This window comes from Lepus europaeus, chromosome 11 (assembly GCF_033115175.1).
Source record: "Lepus europaeus isolate LE1 chromosome 11, mLepTim1.pri, whole genome shotgun sequence".
Taxonomy (NCBI): domain Eukaryota; kingdom Metazoa; phylum Chordata; class Mammalia; order Lagomorpha; family Leporidae; genus Lepus; species Lepus europaeus.
Window position 1 is genome coordinate 59,175,805 of NC_084837.1, and position 18,727 is coordinate 59,194,531.

Below are 18,727 nucleotides of genomic sequence, written 5' to 3' on the forward strand. Positions count from 1 at the left end.
CACACTGCAAGTGTAAGTTTGAAGTCAGTCTGTCTGTCTGTGCACCATGGATAAAGATATCTTTGTCTCTTAATGTAAAATCCATGTGGGCTATCTGAATGTACATTTCAGATAGTGTATGTATGGAATAACTCTTCCTTCAATGTCTTCCAAATATAAAAACACACTCTGTAAACAATGCCTGTGTGTATATATTTCTTCCTAAGCACATATGGTTTCTGTGTATATGTTTAAGCTGAAATTGTCAGGATTTTGTTAAAATCTCATTTAGCTTTTTTTTGATAGGTTTTTGAATACACTTATTTTAAAAGGTTAATGGCTTAACTGAAGGAAGTTCAACGAGAAAAGGCATTTGCCTTTTTAACCCAATCAATGACCTTAAAAATGAAAGACAGCATTTCTACAGTGCATTTTATCTTGCTTAAAAGCAAAAAGGGCTAGTAACACTTTCAAACTATATGATTCACTATATTTAAGTCAAGAAAAATATAGCTGGACTGAGCATCTTTTGATGACTAGTTTAAACTGAAGACAAGAGCATTACATGAATTCTAAAATAAAGCAGTCCATTTCATATACATGTGGTAAAATATTTGAATTTAGATCCACTGTGTCAAATAATTATTAACAATAATGGGTCTGGTTTTGTGTTAAAAACTAGAAACTAGACATAAGACTTTCAAATTAACATTTATACTTCTGTAAAAGATGAATTTTCCTTTCCTAAATATGACAACAAATCTTTTTTTTCTTTCTAGTAGACTGTGAAACAATTCTAGTACAGAGAACTAACAACAGCACAAAGAAAATTGTTGAAAGCCATTTGTAAGATCTGTAACTAAAGTACATTTTGCAGATGATGGTTGATTTGTTATCTGTCAAAGTTTTAAGGCTGTGTGTGTGAGATAGTTGGCAATCCACGGTACATGTACCAGAAAAGTTCATATGTTGAAAACAGTGTGTATGGCAGCACAAATGCATACACCAAGAAATGTATAGGACATAACAGCATTCATGTCAGCATTGGAAGTTAAGGTTTAAAACTGGAATCCTGGGGAGCAGGACCTTGTTTATCTTTTTATTCTAAAAGTTTACCTTCATTCCTGACCCACGCCAGATACCCCATGCCTGTCAGTGAGTAAAGGAAGGAACTTATCAATGAGCTAATTCAAGGGCCCTCCACTCTTACTGACAATCCCAACACGGGGGCAACTGCACGCATGACAGTTCCTGAAGCGCAAGGGCCTTCTCAAGGGCAGCTGGGTGAACTGCCTGTGTACACATACAATCACTTCTAAACATGCCAAGAATGATATGTGTTTGGAGACCCTCGTGTCCACCAGGGCCTATCTGAGAGACTGAATCCCAGGCCACTGCACTAAGTATTGTCACTTTGAAAGATGAAAAACTATAGGGGCTGGGTGTTGTGGTACAGAAAATTAAGCCACCAGCATCCCACATGGGAATGGTAGCTCATGTCCCAGCTGTACCACTTCTGCTCCAGCTTCCTGTTAATGCACCTTTTATGGCAGCAGATGATGGCCCAACTACCTGAGATGCTGCCACCCATGTGGGAGACTGCAGCGGAGTTCCTGGCTCCTTTAAAGTCTAGCCAGCCCTAGCTGCTATGACCATTCGAGAAGTGAACAAGCAGATAGAAAATCTTTCTCTCTCTCCTACTGTCTCTCTCACCTCTCTCACTCTGCCTTTTGAGCAAATAAATTTAAAAAGAAAGCAAGAGAGAGAAAGAGAAAGAGGGAGGGAGGGAGGGAGGGAAGGAGGAGAGGAGGGAGGGAGGGAGGGAGGGAAGGAAGGAAGGAAGCAAGGAAGGAAGGAGCAAATGAATAAATACAGAATATACTTCTTTGAAAGGTTGCTAATCCCTTGACCAAGGGCACACCCTAAGTTTTGGGCAAAGATATTCAATACAGATGTCTGTGACCATGAGAAGGAATACTCAAGGTCTGTGGACAGATAAATTTGAAGTAGATTAAAAAATCAAGGGAATCTATTAAAAACAAAGGACCCCAGGCCTCTCCCCAGGTTTAGTGATCAAAATATCCTATGGCAAGGACCAGAAATTTGTATTTTTAACAAGTTCCTTGGGTTTGCTCAGTCTAGCACTGGTTCATTAGCTTTTGGAAGCCACTGAATTCAATGATGCAACTTGAAATGAGATGTAAGCTCACCAGCAGGTAAAATTCTACTTTACTCCCCCAAATCAAGTTAGTGGTCATGGTGAGTAACTACAGTTACTCATAGGTCTTATTCATGGTAGGAAAATCATGGCATTCTCCATAAGGCAACTCTGTTCTGATCTTTCTCTGATAGGGGTTAAACACATACACACAGAGAAGCTTTGGAACACTGGGTATCAAAATGAGGAACAGCAGCATGAACACTGGTTAAGAAATTGTGAGAAATGCAAATTCTTGGGTCCACCCCCACCAACTAAATCTGAAACTCTAGGCGTGCAGCCCAGCAAGCAGAGTATAATAAGCCCTTCAGGTGATTCTGATGCCTACTCCAGCTTAAGAACCAGTGATGGAAGTCACAGAGAATATTCTTTTAGTCTGCCTTTATTGCTGAACCTAATCTCTGGGTCCTTCTCCCACTTTAAGACTCTAAAGTATTTTGAGAGCATTTCTAGCAGGATTTACATCCATGCTCTTGAGGAAGGCACACATACTTTCCATACTTGTGCTTCCAGTAGGGCATTGCTCTGGTAGTGCAATACTGAGAGACAGTCTAGTTGCAGAAAACTAAATCCTAGGATTCCATGGGCATCCAGGGATAGGCAAAATCTGTATTCCATAGTTATGTATCCATGAATAAGTGAAGAATATAGACACACAATGTGATGTTAAAGCAGAAATCCCCACTTATAAAATTCTCAATCATAAAAACTATGCAGGCAAAAGGATGTCACTTCTTCTCACTGGCATAGTGTCTCATTCCATGTGGAAAACAGAACTATTTTAGATTTCAAATATGGTGAGGAATCTTTTAAATGACAAAAACATAATCACGTGTTATGATAAGTCCAAGACTTCTTGCCTTTTCAGAACTACAATGAACAACCAAGACAATCCTAGTCCATCTCCTCCTATTTACTTCATTCTCTCAAGACAGACCTTTAACATGGAGGAAATTGAGGCCTGCAGGTTAAATCCTTGTCGAAGTTTCTCCAGCTCCATGGATTCAAGGATAAACAGGAGCTCAGGCATGACAACACCAAGTCCAGGGCTACTACCACTGGTATTCTCGCATTAGCATTGTAAATTATTGTTTTACTTTTGGAAGCATTACCTTGTCTGAACTCTATTATCAATGACAGATGCAGGCAAGGCTTGATTCCACAGGAAAGGGTCTCCTTGCAGAGAAGAGATTAGTTCTAAGGCCCAGCAGTTCAGACTAAACTAGAGCAGTTTCAAGTTGATCACGAACAGAAATGTGTAAACTTTTTTCCCAAAGTCAGTCAGTGCCTGCAAGGGCTTTAGATATATTCAGTATAGCAAGAATGTGCAACTCCAGACTGACCCTCAGAGCCAAAGAGACACTACAGGTATTTGAGAACCTACTGTCCACATGGTCTGGATGTCATGGGCTTTGATGATATCACTGTGTAGTATTATTAAACACAAGAACTGTGATTAAAATTATACTTTAGTGCTTACTTCGGCAGCACATATACTAAAATTGGAATGATACATACAACATTAGCATGGCCTCTGCACAAAGATGATATGCAAATTTGTGAAGAATTCCATATTTTTTTGTGCTAAAAAAAAATTAGAGGCCAGTGCTGTGGCATAGTAGGTTAAGCCTCTTTCTCTGGTGCCAGCATCCCACATGGACATCAGTTCAAGTATCAGCTGTTCTACTTTCTATGCAGCTCCCTGCCAATGACTTGGGAAGGCAGTGGAAGATGGCCCAAGTGCTTGAGTCCCTGCATCCACATGGGAGACCTGGAAGAAGCTCCTGATTCCTTGACTCCAGCCATTGCAGCCATCTGGGGAATGAACCAGTGGATGGAAGTTCTCTCTGTCTTTTCCTCTCTCTGTCTGTAATGCTACCTTTCAAGCAAATAAATAAATCTTTATAAAATTTGCACTTCTTTTAGATAAGCTCATGTGCACTGCTTAATCATCACGCCTCCTAGTTTTGGACCAGGTTGAATAGGTAAATATAGTCCCACAAAATATATGTTAATAAAGCATGATAGCTCACTAGAAAAAACAAGGATTTTTTTTTGCCATTTCTTTTTTTGAGCAATAAAAATGCACTATAGTCATTATCATTTTTGCTTTGCATAATGTAAATTCCACTTATTTCATTCCCACATACAAATAAATAGAAAGAGAAATACATTGATCTCTTCTCAAACATGTTTCTAAGAATTAGGTATATTCATCAATACGTACTTACATATTTACCCCTAATTATAAAACTATATATGTGTATAAAATTAAACTGTGGCTTTTTAAAATAATTCACCAATTTGTACATAAGTATAACATATTAGTTGAATATTTTTGTCTCTGGTCATATATATGCATATACATGTATAAATTTACTCAGCTCTTTTTTAGAAAAAAAATTTATTTGAAAGACAGAGTGACACAAAGAAAGAGAACGAGAGTCAGAGAGGGAGAGATAGCTAGAACTTCCATCAGCTTATTTACTCCCCAAATGGCCACAACATGCAGGTCTGGGCCAGGCTGACGTCAGAAGCCTGGAACTCCATCAGGGTCTCCCACATGAGTGGCAGTGGCCAAAGTACGTGGGCTTTCCTATCATCAGCTGCTTTTCCTAGGCATATCAACAGAGAGGTAGATCTGAACCAGATGGGACTCACACAGGTACTCAAACCCTTCATGGCACAAACCTGCCCTTATTCAGTTTTTAAATCTTTACTTAGTATATACTAATTTGATCTTCTGTATATAAAGATAATTGAAAATGAATCTTGATGAAGAATGGGATGAGAGAGGGAGTGGGAGATGGGATGGTTGTGGATGGGAGGGAGGTAATGGGGGGAAAAGCTGCTATAATTCAAAAGTTGTACTTTGGAAAATTATATTTATTAAATAAAAGTTGAAAAAATAAAAATAAATAAAATTTTAAAAATGAAAGATATAGTAAAAAAAAGTCTTTATTTAATGTTAGATAGGTGTTTTTTACATCCATTCTTTATCTCTAGTACATTGTCTTCTCTTTCTCAATACTGTTGTCATTTTCATTGTCATCATTACCACAAGGCACTTTTGTTGGGTACTTGCAATGTTCCAATCCTGATTTAATCTTCACAACAAATGAGGGAAATAACTATTATTATTAACTCCATTTTACAGATAAGAAAACTGAGACTCAAAGAAAGTAACTTGTCAAAGGTCACACAGAAAGTGGCAGAGTGGCATTTCTCCTTCAGAGCCTACACCCACATCCTCCTCCCTCTCCCACAGACCGTTAGGAGCACAAGAAAATGTGAGCTGTGAAGCTAAACTCCACCTTAGCCCTCCCGGCAGAAAAAAATCAGTCCTAAGAGAGAGACCCATTCATATCCCACAGGGGTAGTGGTGAAAGTACAATTTGAAATAAATATGAAACAAGAAATAAGCATATGCACATTTTTACACAGACAAGTATACCTGGTATCTACAGAGCCATTATTATTTTGTATGGATCTACAGCACAAATTAAATATTAAAACAGGAACATCTAATGGGTTTTAAGTGGGATCTTTCAAGATTCCATGCCGTTAATTCCTTTCCACTGGTCCAGAATGCTCTTTCTCTTCATTTTTTCCCTTTTCCCTTTTCTCATTTTCCTTTAACAAACTCCTACTCAACCTTCAAAATCCATTTGAAAAGGAATCTCCTTTATCAAGATTTCCCAAGCTCCCAACAGTAGAGTTATCATACTATACTACTATTTATTTAGCAGTTTGTTCTTATCTCTGTCATATTTACAATTCTGTTTTTGAAATGTATATCTTCAATAATTTGTCTGTGAGCCTCTGCAAGGCAAGAGAAGTGCTTTATTCATTTCTGATTTCCAAGTCCTGACATAGAATAAACACTCCAATGTAGAGGAATGGACAAATTGGTAGCAAAAGCCTCCAGTTGAATTATCAAGGCCTGATAAGAATATATAACCTGCTTTGAAGAAATGCGCATGAGGGAGATTTCCTCACTTTTAGTAGTCACCAAGTCTTGGGCTCCCTTCTCTATACCCCCTTGCTGGCAGGCCTTGGGTCACACATACCAGGCCTGGTGTATCACTGTGGGAGCATACGCCTGGTCCTCCTCAGAGATGATCTGAATCATGTGTCATGCCTTGTTTATGAAAATGGGGCTCCATCTCCTATGTGCCCTACTTCAGTGGGGAAGAGAGAGTGCTGGGAGAGTGGGGGCTGCCCGCTGCCCAGGCTCTGTGGTTTATTTGGAAACATTAAAGAAAAAAATGAAATATAACATAGAGCCATGGAACTGCAACACGCAGTACTTTGCAGACTAATTTTCTGTCATCATTTCTTTATGCTTCCCCCCACCTCTTAATATAGTACTCTGAAAACAGAATTAAAATGTACTAAGAGTCAAAAGATATTTTCTTTCAGCAGTTGTCAGGGACGACCTTCCAGGAGTTTAATTTAGAGCTTGCCTCTGAGAAACCTGCATTGGGATTTCAAATACGATGAAGATGAAGATGAAAGAGAAAGATGGAAGGGAGGAAGGGGAAGACAGGAGAGGGGTTCCTCTTAGTTCTGTATAGAATGTAGCCCTACAAAACCTGCCTTCCAAGAACCATGAGCAAAGTACATTTTCCCCCACAAGCCATTTACCTTTTTTCACATCACTTCATTTTGGGGAAGACTGGGGCTGTAGACCTAGAGACACAGGGGGAGTGAGGGGCCAGACGTGAGACTTGCTAATTACTGATCTCTTTTACTCTCCTGCTGTGCCTAACTGTCTGGACATGTTAAAGTGAAATTTTTCTGTGATTTTTCAACTGACTAGTTCATGGCCCACTAGCATGGAGGGGAGCAGAAGAGATGAAATGCTTGCGTTTACATGCAACATTTACTAACCGTGTGGGTTTTCCAACATTAAAGAGAGGACAGTGACCCAGGCCACCTTTTTCACACTCAAAAGATCACTGAAAAAACAAGTCGACATGGGCTTACCTCAGGCTTCCCTGGTCCCGAACACCCTCCCCCCGGGGTAGGAGCAGAAAGGGAAAAAAAGAGGGGATTTTATGCTCCTTTCTCTTCAACTTTTCAGGCGGTATAAGCAGCATTTAGCAAATTCAGCCCCAAATGGCTCCAAATGCTCAGAGCTGCAGGGGCTCATTCTTTGTTATCCTCCCTCTATTTACACAGGATTTACGCAGCCTCTCCAGTGAAGAGAGCGAAAGCACTTCCATTCTCAACGGCCGGCTGGCCCCAGACTGTGGCCCTGTGGCAGCTTTCCCTGGGGCCTTCCAGCGTGGGGTGCAGGGGGTACCTTCTGCAACCTAGAGAAGGCCACAACTGCTCCCGAACTGAGGGAGCCAGGGACAATCTGGCTGGTACAGGCAATTGCAGAGAGGACAGACCTGCGAGATGAGCTAACCTTCCAGGAGAGAACTGGAAACTCAGCCAAGACTGTGCAAATGTGCGTCCAGAGACAAATAACATGCACTTTAAAATATGCATCTATAGGATATGATGGAAAGCAGTGGGTGAAAAAAAAATTCAGACTGCAGCTTGGATGAAAACCACTTCACCCACTGGTTGGAAAAATAAAGTGTAAAAACAGACAGATGGACACATATGTAAATGGGGCTGTGTTTTAGGCTTTCGCTGGCAACGTGAGCGTCGTAGTATAGTTTTGCACGCCTGTATTTTCCATATCATGTTGAATCCTGTTAACTGTTGAACAGAAACATCCTCATACTGGTGCTTGACCAAATCAGTCCCCTCAATTTACCCGTCAGGAGCCATAAAACGGCTTTGTTTATTGACTGGAACCCTCTAATCCCTTATAGCAGAAGCGAAGGAAAGCTTCCAACACTCTTTGCTGATTCTTCACTTAATTTGGTTATTCTCATTTGAAATATATATGTTTCATTCATTCTCATTTGAAATGTATATATTTAGTTCACTCACAAATTTGGAAATATTTTAAGAAAGGATAGCTATTCTCCCATGTCTCTCACAGAATTCCCTGAAGGATACTGACTGATTCCTGTAGGAAAGCATACTCCTCTGCCGTTAAAATTCAGATTGTTTAATCTCTGTGGTGCAGGATAACAGAATGTACTTGTTACCCAGTTACCTGATAAGCACACAGAAAAGTACAGGAGTTATTCACAGTCTATCATAATAAAGTTCTTCTGGGGACTCTAATGATTCATTTTTAGTGATCTCTCCTGTGCCCTTTTCCACAGTTAACACTCAGATTTTATTAAGGTGGAAAGCAGGGACAAACGTCCACTCAAGTCCCAGCTCTCAAATTTGACTCTAGTTGCACTACTGAACCTACAGCTAACGCTTCTTTAATGTTCTGTTCACCTCCCCAGAGTGGCATTTCAGCTAACAGAGTTCACAATCTTTCAGCCCTAAACACAGAAGGCTGCTATCTTCAAGTCATCCTAGGAATGTGCCAGATACCATCATCTCCCTCCTGTGATACAAAGAACCAGAAAGAGACTAAGACCAAAAGAAGACCACGCTGATCAAGTTACCAACAGCCCTGCATGTGCCTCTCAGAAGGCTAATCTTCGAACCAGTAAACGTAATAATTAGGAGCCTTCAAGTTGGGCTGAGGCTGGCCTTGGTGGTAAGAACCCTAAAAGAGAAAGTATGAATGGAACACATCTCTTTCACTTAATGCTTTGACATGAGGGTCACATTTTTATGAAAAATTATACAAAAATGAGATGTTATGATATAGGAGTCTCCTTCCCACATCTCTTATGGAAGAAGAAAGGTGGTCGGAGAGATGTCTTCCCAATTTCACTTAGCTATGTTTCAGTACAAATTGTAAAAATTATGCAAATAACAATTTTGGCACCTTTGCTGGAAGAAAACATTATTAAATTATGCTGTAAGTATTTTGTCTGCTTTAGTAATTACTCTCATGTAACTGTAAATATAAATAGCTGTTATTCTGTTTAAATTTTTAATCATGCAAAATATTGTCACACAAAATGTCCTTCTGTTGCAGTCTAACTGGGATTTTCTTTTTAAAAATATCCATATTTAACTGAAGTGGACTATTTTTAGCATTGTAAAGTGTTTTGGTAAAGATAGCTGGCTAACATCTCTGAATCAACAGGTCTTTCAATGAAAGATATGGCCTTTATACTGGCAAGCAGAATTTCCTAGGAAGGCCATTAATATATTTTTAACATTTTACACAAAAACTAGAATATAACTAGGCTGCTACCAAAAATGTATAAACTATGTCAAATCTATATGGTTTAGTACACATTGACAGTAATATTCTCATTTTATTATTAACTACAGGATTTTTTACATCTTATTTTCTCTTTTAGCATATTTTAATATTAAATGAAATACTAAAGAACAATCAATAATAAGCTTGTTACAAAGAATAACAAGCAACCAGTATTGTGACATAGTGGGTTAAAGCCATCACGTGTGATGCCAGTATCCCATACAGGCACTGGTTTGTGTCCTGGCTATTCCACTTCTGATCCAGCTCCCTGCTAATGACCTGGGAAAGTAGTTGAGGAGAGCCCAATTGCTTGGATCTCTGCCACCCATGTGGGAGACCCAGAAGAAGCACCCGGCTCCTGGCTTCTGCCTTGGCCCAGTTCTGGCTATTTCAGCCAACTGGGGAGTGAATCTGCAGATGGACGATTTCTCTCTCTCCCCAATTCCCGTTAACTCTGATTTTCAAATAAACAAATAAAATCCTTTGAAAAAAGGGAATAACAAAAAAGTCACGATTCTATCTATAGCAGAAATTATTTAATTCCATTTTTAAAGTACTTATTATCATATTTGCTATCTAAAACAAAAATATGAAGAACACATTTTTATAATATAAAATTTCATCAGTTTGAATTCTTAAGATTATATTTCTCAGTGAATGTCTACCAGTAGGTATTATTTCAAGGAGCCAAACAATAAAAACAAAAAGATTTTTTAAAAATATTCTCTCACTTGGCCAATTATTCTAAAAATGAAAACAGAATATCTTAATAAAAGTGCAACTCTGAAACTAGCAATGTTAAATAATGCCAAAAAAACCCTCATAACAACCTCTTATGAAAATAGAAAAGACAGCCATCTCTCTAATAATAATGTTTGCTAAGACAACTAGATTGAGATGCCTTCAGTATTTCCTTTAGGAAGTATTTCGGAAGCTAGTCATAACTACATATAGAACAACAACAACAACAACAAAAAAAACAAAACCCAGTGTTATAAGATTGATAATTATTTTTAGGTAAAATTCTTTTTAAAAGATTTATTTATTTATTTGGTCAAAGAAGCATTACATATAGAGAGAGAGGGCGAGACAGAGAGATCTTCCATCTGCTGGTGCATTCCCCAAATGGCTGCAAGAGGCGGTGCTGGTCCGGCCCAAAGCCAGGAGTCAGGAGCTTCTCCTGGATCTCCCACTTGGGTGCAGGGGCCCAAGTACTTGGGCCATCCTCTACTGCTTTCCCAGGCACAATAATAGGGAGCTGGATGAGAAGTGAATCAGCCAGGACTTGAATAGCGCTCTTGAATAGTTGCAGGTGGCTGCTTTATCCGCTATGCCACAATGCTGGCTCCAGTTTTAGACAAATTTTTTTTAAGATTTATTTATTTATTTATTTATTTGAGAGGCAGAGTTACAGACAGAAAGATGGAAAGACAGCGAAAGAGGTTTTCCATTCCACTGTTTTCCCAGGCCACCAGCAGGGAGCTGGATCAGAAGTAGAGCAGGTTTTTTCTTTGTGTGTGTGTATGTGTATGTGTGTGTGTATGTGCACAAATTACTGAAATCTTTACTTAGTACAGACTTGGTCTTCAGTGTATAAAATTAATTGAAAATGAATCTTAATGGAGAATGGGACTGGGAAAGGAAGAGAGGGGAGGAAGAGGGGTGTAGGGCAGGTATGGAGGGGAGAATAACCATATTCCAAAAGTTGTATATTTGGAAGGAAGGAAGGAAGAAGGGAGGGAGGGAGGAGCACCTGGGACTCAAACAAGCAACCATATGAGATGCCAGCATTTCAAGCAGACGTATAACCTACTATGCCACAGTGCCATCCCCAGTAAATATTTTTTAAATTATTAACATATTAGATCTAGACCATACTTATGAACTACTGCAAAACTTTATTTTGTGAGGCTGGTGCTGCAGTGTATGGGTTAAAGCCATGGCCTGCAGTGACAACATAACATCCCATTTTGGGCACTGCGGACACCCAGAGGAAGCTCCTGGTTCCTGGCTTCAGCCTGGCCCTGTCCTGTTTCTTGTGGGCATTTGTGGCGTTTACCAACAGATGGGAGATCTTTCTCTCTCTCTCTCTCTGTAACCCTGCTTTTCATAAATAAATAAATCTTTTTAAAAACCCCTATATTTTGTACATTTTTTCAAAGACCATTTTCACTCCTAATTAAACCTTGAATTTTTGTTTAAGAAGTTTATAAAGTAAATTACTGACATCTAAAAGCAGGAATTATGTATTTAGGCATCTTATTTAAGATGATTGCTTGAAATAAATCTAATGCTAGGATTTGAGAGCAAGCACGTAAAATGTAATGCAAATGGATATCCATAACATATGTAACAGCATTAGGGAAACAATGTGGCTTCTTAATAAGAATAATCTAAGACAGCACAGGTTGATTATTCTTTTTTCAAAAAAGATTTATTTATTTATTTGAAAGTCAGAGTTACAGAGAGAAAGAAGGAGAGGCAGAGAGAGAGAGAGAGAGAGAGTCTTCCATCCACTGGTTCACACCTCAAATGCTTGCTCCAGCTGAAGCTGAGCCGATCAAAAGCCAGGAGCCAGGAGCTCCTGAGTGGATGGAGAGGCCCAAGGAGTTGGGCCATCTTCTACTGCTTTCCCAGGCCATAGCAGAGAGCTGGATAGGAAGTGGAGCGGCCGGGACTAGAATCGGCACCCATATGGGATGCTGGCATTGCAGGCGGCGGCTTTACCTGCTACGCCACAGTGCTGGCCCTGATTATTCTTCATATAGCCTATGTGCTAAAGAATCACTGACACAGGTGTCCTTTAAAGGTACATTTTAGGGGAAGATTTTTACAACAGTGGTTAAGATACAGTTAGTGCCACAAGCATTCCACAACTCAGTGCCTGGGTTCAAGTCCCAGGTCTGCTCTCAATTTCAACTTCGTGCTAACGCAACTCTAGGAGGCAGCAGGTGATGGCTAAAGTACACAGGTCACTGCCATCAATGTAGAAGACCTACACTGAGTTCCTGGTTTTCAGTTTCCACCTGGCCCAGCTCTGGCTGTAGCTGGCATTTGGGAAGTGAACCAGCAGATGGGAGATCACCAGTTCTCTGCTGCTCTCTCCTTTTCAAATGAAATAAATAAATAATTTTAAAAGTACATTTTAAAAGGAAAATGATGTTAATGGGTACAGGATTTTTGGGGTGGTAGCAAAATATTCTAAAATTAATTATGTTAATGGTTGCATAACTCAGTGAATATTAAAATCTAAATTTTACACTCTGCATGGCTGATTTGTATAATACATGAACTATATATCAATAAAACTTTATATTACAAATAAGATTTTGACCATGCAATACAAAGAATCCAGGTGGAAGAAATATCAACGCCTAGTAACTGAGTGTGAAGGTATCCATAATCTTTTCAAAATATTGCTTAAAAAAATTGGGATTTCAAGGCCATTTACTAATATGTATACAGACAAACATAGGTACTAAAAAACTATTTCTGATTAATTTTATATTACTCATATTATGAATGTACACATTATGTAAAGTAGATTGACCTTAATACTAAAACTAGTCCATGGGACTGGTGTTGTGGGGCAACAGGTTAAGCAGCATGAGTGCCCGCTATGTTTTGAGTTTGAGTCCCAGCTGCTCCTCTTCCAATCCAGCTCCCTGCTGATTCACTGGGGAAAGCAGTGGAAGATGTGGACCTCTGCCACCCAGATGGAAGACCTGGATGAGGCTCTTGGCTCCTGGTTTTATCCTGGCCCAGCCCCAGCCATTGCAGCCATTTGGGAGTGAATTAGCGGATATAAGATCTCAATCTCTCTAATTGTGCTTTTCAAATAAATAAATAAATCTTTTTAAAAATAAATAAAACTAGTCATTTTCCACTGTCAATTCTGTCACATCATAGAGGAACCATAGCCCAAATCATTTAATCTTTTAAGGTTTAATTAAATGTTCAGAATAATTCCAAGCAACTTGCACACATACACACATGCATGCTTGCACATACATACAAACACACACACACCATTTCTACAATTTTTTATGCAATTATGGGTAAGTTTCTTCAATTCACAAAATATATCAGTAATTTTTTCATAATATTATGTATATAGTTTGTACCTAATCTTTGACTGAAAGAGTGGATGGGGCCAGGAATTTAGCCTAGTGGTTAAGATGCCTCCAACTTATACAGAGTACCTGGGTTTGATATTGGCTCTGGCTCCTGACTCTAGCTTCCTGGGAAGTAGTGGTGGTGGCTCAAATTATTGTGCTTCTGCCATCCATGTGGGAGACCTGGATTGAGTCTCAGTTTGGTCTGGCCCAGCTCCAGTCATGGTAGGCATTAGGAGTTTGAACCAGAAAATGGGAACATTCTCTCTTCTCTCTCCACTCCTCCTCCCTATTGCTTCTCTCCCCATATAACCCTTTCTCTGCCTCTCAAATAAATAAAAAGTAGATGCATGGGGCTGGCATTGTGGCATAGTGGGTAATGCGGCACCAGCATCCCATGTGGACACCAATTTGAGTCCCAGCGGCTCCATTTCCAATCCAACTCTCTGCCAACGTGCCTGGGAAAGCAACAGAAGACTGCCCAGGTACTTGGGCCCCTGCACCAACATGGGAGTCCCAGAAGAAGCTCCTGGCTCCCAGCTCCAGATCCACCTAGCTCCGGCTGTTGTGGCGATTTGGGGAGTGTGCCAGCAGATGGAAGATTTCTTTCTTTCTTTCTCTCTCTCTCTCTCTCTGTAACTCTGCCTTTCAAATACATACATACATACATGCATATAATATATATAAATAAAATAAATAAATAAATAAAAGGCATTTTTCATTTCCACTGAAATCCTACTCAATAATGGAAAGGCTTAGACTATTGATAGATGCAATATGTTACATCTCGAAATTATTATGCTGAGGGGATGAAACAAAAAGCAAAAGACTATATACTGTATGATTCCAAATATGTTAAGTCTTAGAAATTGGAAACAAATTCATAATGACCCAAAGCAAATCAACAGTTGCTTGAGGACATGTGCAAAGGGATGAATAAACTAAAATAGGACACAAGGAAATTTTTGGGTGGTGATGAAACTGTGCAAAGTCTTTTTAAAAAAAAAGTTAATTATTTGAAAGGCAGAGAGAGAGAACGCACAATTAATCTTCCACCTGCTGGTTTACTCCCCAAAATGGCCACAACAATCAGGTCTAGGCCAGGCTGAAGCCAGAAGCGACTCCATTTTAGTCTCCCACATGGATGACAGGGGCCCAAATACTGGGACCATCTTTGGCTGCTTTCCCAGGTTTGTTAGCAGGGAGCTGGATAAGAAGTAGAGCAGCAGGGTTGCAGGTGGCAGCTTTACCCACTGTGCCACAACACCTGCCCACTGCGTAATATCTTGATGTGTTGCTGGTCTCATGAATATATACAATGAATATACATGAATGTCGAGATTCATCAAATTGTATACTTTAAGTGGGTGCAGTTTTTTTATCTGGAAATTATACTTCAATTAAGTTGATGAAATGCTAAGAGAATTATATAGTTAAATCTCCACAAATACGTTATTTGGAATAAATTAGGTTTTAGTGGAAGGTATAGCATGGAATATAGAGAACTGGGGGTGGGGATTCTCCCAGGTTTGCAGTGAAGTTCTGAAAGGATGGAAATACTAAGGGCAAGGTCCAGTGCTGGGGCATAGTAGGCTAAGCCTACACCTGCAGTGCCAGCATCCCATATGGGTGCCATCTGGGCTGCTCCTCTTCCAATCCAGTTCTCTGCTATAACCTTGGAAAGCAGTACAAGATGGCCCAAGTGCTTGGGCTCCTGCACCCATGTGGGAGACCCGGAAGAAGCTCCTGGCTCCTAGCTTCTGATCAGCCCAGCTCTGGACGTTGTAGATATTTGGGGAGTGAACCAGAGGATGGAAGACCTTTCTCTCTGCTTCTTCTTCTCTGTGTTAGTAACTCTACCTCTCAAATAAATAAAGTCTTTAAGAAAAATATTTAGGGCAGCATTTGAAAGATGGTATGAGAGATGTCCAATTTGATATTTGTAAACTTACTGTTTGTACAATGTTTTGTACTTCATAAAGATGAAAATGGACAGTCAGAATGCACTTTGCAGATTTTACAGAAAAATATTTTTCTCCATTGGTTAAATCTCATTGACAGACACTATCAGTAAAGAACTATTTAATTTCCAAGAAAAAGACTCCAATAATAATTAAAAAGGTAACTGAATAACTATTAATAAGCTGTTTAAACATTCCTTAAATTTATTTTATTTATTTTAAAGGTATAGAGACAAAGACAGAAAGAACTTCCATCCAATGGTTTACTTCCCAAATGCCCATAATATCTGGAGTTAGGCCGGACCAAAGCTAGTAGCCCAGAAGTCAATGCATGTCTCCCACATGGTAGTAGGAACTCAAATACTTGAGCCATCACTTGCTGCCTCCCAGGGTGTTCATTAGCAGGAAGCAGGAATAGAGCTCAGATTTGAACCTAGGCACTTCAATATGGGATGCAGACATCTCAAGTGACATCTTAACTGCTGTGCCAGATACCTGCCGCAGTAAAAACATTTTTAAAAAAATGTCAGAGGGAATTCAGGATTAACTCATTCCTCCTAAGAAGATCTCACACCACATTGGAGTTCTTGGTCCGTTTCAGAGGAATAGGATACCATTCATGAAAAACTGAGCACTTTTAAGATTGAAAATTTAATGAGAAATTACATATATATACATACACACACACACACACACATCCTCCTGGCCAGCTCCATGCCTTGAGATAATTCTTGAATCAATCACATAAAAATAAAGGCAGCTAACATCTATGGAACACCTACTATGTGCCAGTAGGATAGGCATCATCTCATCCCAGAGCAGTTCTGAGTTTGCTAGTGTTAATTTCTATCTAATGTAAGTGGGAAATGAAGACAGGCTATGAAATCTACCTAAAATCAGCTGGTGAGTTGCCAACACAGCAGCCTCTTTTGAACTCAACTCTACTCCCTACTGTACCACACAGCCTCTATTTCCATGAAGAAATGGAATTCATGTTTTAAAAATGTAAAATGGGAGAAACAGCACCTGCTGGCTTTGAAACTGGCTAAGTGCAGTCCCTTACTGATGCCTGATCACAGCCAGTGACTCATCTGATTTTGAGATATGTGATATTTGACTCATATTAGATAATCAATAAAGGTTATTTTCACATCATTCTCTTTTTCCTTTCTGTTTTCATTTGTTTTTAAGGTATGTCCACATGGGGAAAAAATGAAAAAACAGTCACCACTGACTGGAAAATGCATTTACTTAAGGAAAAAATTTCCTCCTTTTTCCAGAAAAGAAAACAAGGGGCCTCTATGCTACTACATGGAAAATATTACTGTTTGCTACCATCTGACTCTCCTAGGAAGGTGAGCAGCTGAGGGGTGGGCATTTGGCACAGCAGTTAAGTTGCTCACATCCCATATCGGAATGCCTGGTTCCATTTCCAATTCTAGCTTCCTGCTAATGCTCACTCTGAAAGGCAGCAGGTGATGGCTCAAGTACTTAGGTTCCTATCATCATGTGGGAGCCCCGGATAAGTTCTGGGCTCTTAGCTTCAGCCAGGCTCAGTCCTGGCTATTGTAGGCATTTGGGAAGTGAATCAGAGGATGGGAGATTTTTCTCTCTGACTTTAAATAAATAAATGAAATTTTTTAAAAGAAAGAAAGATGAGAAGCTGAAAGCCACATAACTGTTAGTTCTCTATAGCATACCCCTAAACCCAGCCACGAAGAAAGACAAGACGAGGGCACGAGTGTGAACTTTATTCAGCCCTGTTAGGTCATAAAATAGGAACCAGATGGTTTTTGTTCAATGAGAAAAAATGTTGTTCCACCATTTCCCATGAAGAAAAGAAAGAGCTTGCTCTTTTGGTAGGTTTGTTCATTTACCTGTGTTGAACCAGCCTATGAGAGAACTGACATCTCTGCTGTAAGATCAGACCTAAGAGCCACCAATCAAATAGCAGTCCAACCTTCATATGCTGACGCAGCAAATTTCCGGATCTTGATCACACTAGGCTAGGGAGTCATTCTTCTCAGTGATAAAGTCGGTGAATGCACTCTTGAGAAGATAACAAATTAAAAACCGGCTGACTCGACACCATTTGAGTGAGGAATTCACTGCTGACCCAGTACAACACAATTTCTATCACCAGTCAGTACTCACTGAAGAGGGGCCAACATCACTTCAAAATGGTAAAACTATTCCGAACAGAGGGTCTTAGCATTGCTGAATGATAACGGTCCAATATGCATCATGCAGATCTAAAATTGGTAATAACTTCCTAACTATTTGCATCCTGAGTCTTACACTATGTGAAAATTCAGATTATAAGCCAAATGTGAAACTCCCAAAAGTGCTGTACTATTTAAATTACCAAAAACCTGAAAAAACTGTATTACCTAGAAGAAAATTCCATTTTGAAGACATATTTTAAGATTTTCACTAAAATTTCTGGCTTCTCTACAGTTGATGTATTATTCCAGTGAAAAGTGAAGTTGATATCTTCTATAAGTATATATCAACCACAAGACATTAGGAACATTATAACTGGGCTAGTTATTGTGAGGCTTGTGTCACAGCTTAAAAATGTATAATTACAGATAAAAGTATATCATATAATGGGTTTTCAGCTTTCAATTTTTTTTAATTTACTGATTCCCACAACAAAGTACAAGCAGTATATACTGTTATATCCACTTAAGAGAAACAGCAAGTAAGTTCATGTTTTGCCAATTTCTTGGAATGTCTGAAGCACTTTCCATTACTTTTAGCCTATTAATATTATTAGGTTAAACCACCTTTTTCTTTTTAAGATTTATTTATTTGAAAGGAAGAGTTACAGAGAGGAAGAGACAAAGCAACAAAGCAAGAGACCTTACACTCACTGGTTTATTCCCCAAAAGGCCACAACGGCTAGGACCAGGCTAGGCCAAAGCCAGGAGTCAGGAGCTTCTTCCAGGTCTCCCAGAACTTGGGCCACTTTCACTGCTTTCTCAGGCAATTAGCAGGGATCTGGATCAGGAGTGGAGCAGCTGGGACTCAAACTGGTGCTCATATAGGATGCTGGCATCACAGGCAGTGGCCTACATAGCTACGCCCTAACGCTGGCCCCAGGTTAAACCACCTTACTTGATAGCATTGGACCATTTTTGATCAACCAAAATGATAATGTCATAAAGGAGTATTTCCAATTTTAATAGCAATAATGGTATAGCAG

The 18,727-nt window shown here is 39.5% G+C and overlaps 1 protein-coding gene and 1 non-coding gene across 10 annotated transcripts in view; one reads left to right on the plus strand and one right to left on the minus strand.

Moving 5' to 3' along the window:
* Positions 1-18,727, minus strand: part of MEIS2 (Meis homeobox 2) — a 234,088-nt gene that overhangs the window by 168,112 nt on the left and 47,249 nt on the right. The window lies entirely within an intron of this gene.
* LOC133770649 (U6 spliceosomal RNA) lies at positions 3,670-3,776 on the plus strand. Its single transcript, XR_009867359.1, has one exon. It is a non-coding gene; the product is annotated as a U6 spliceosomal RNA (small nuclear RNA).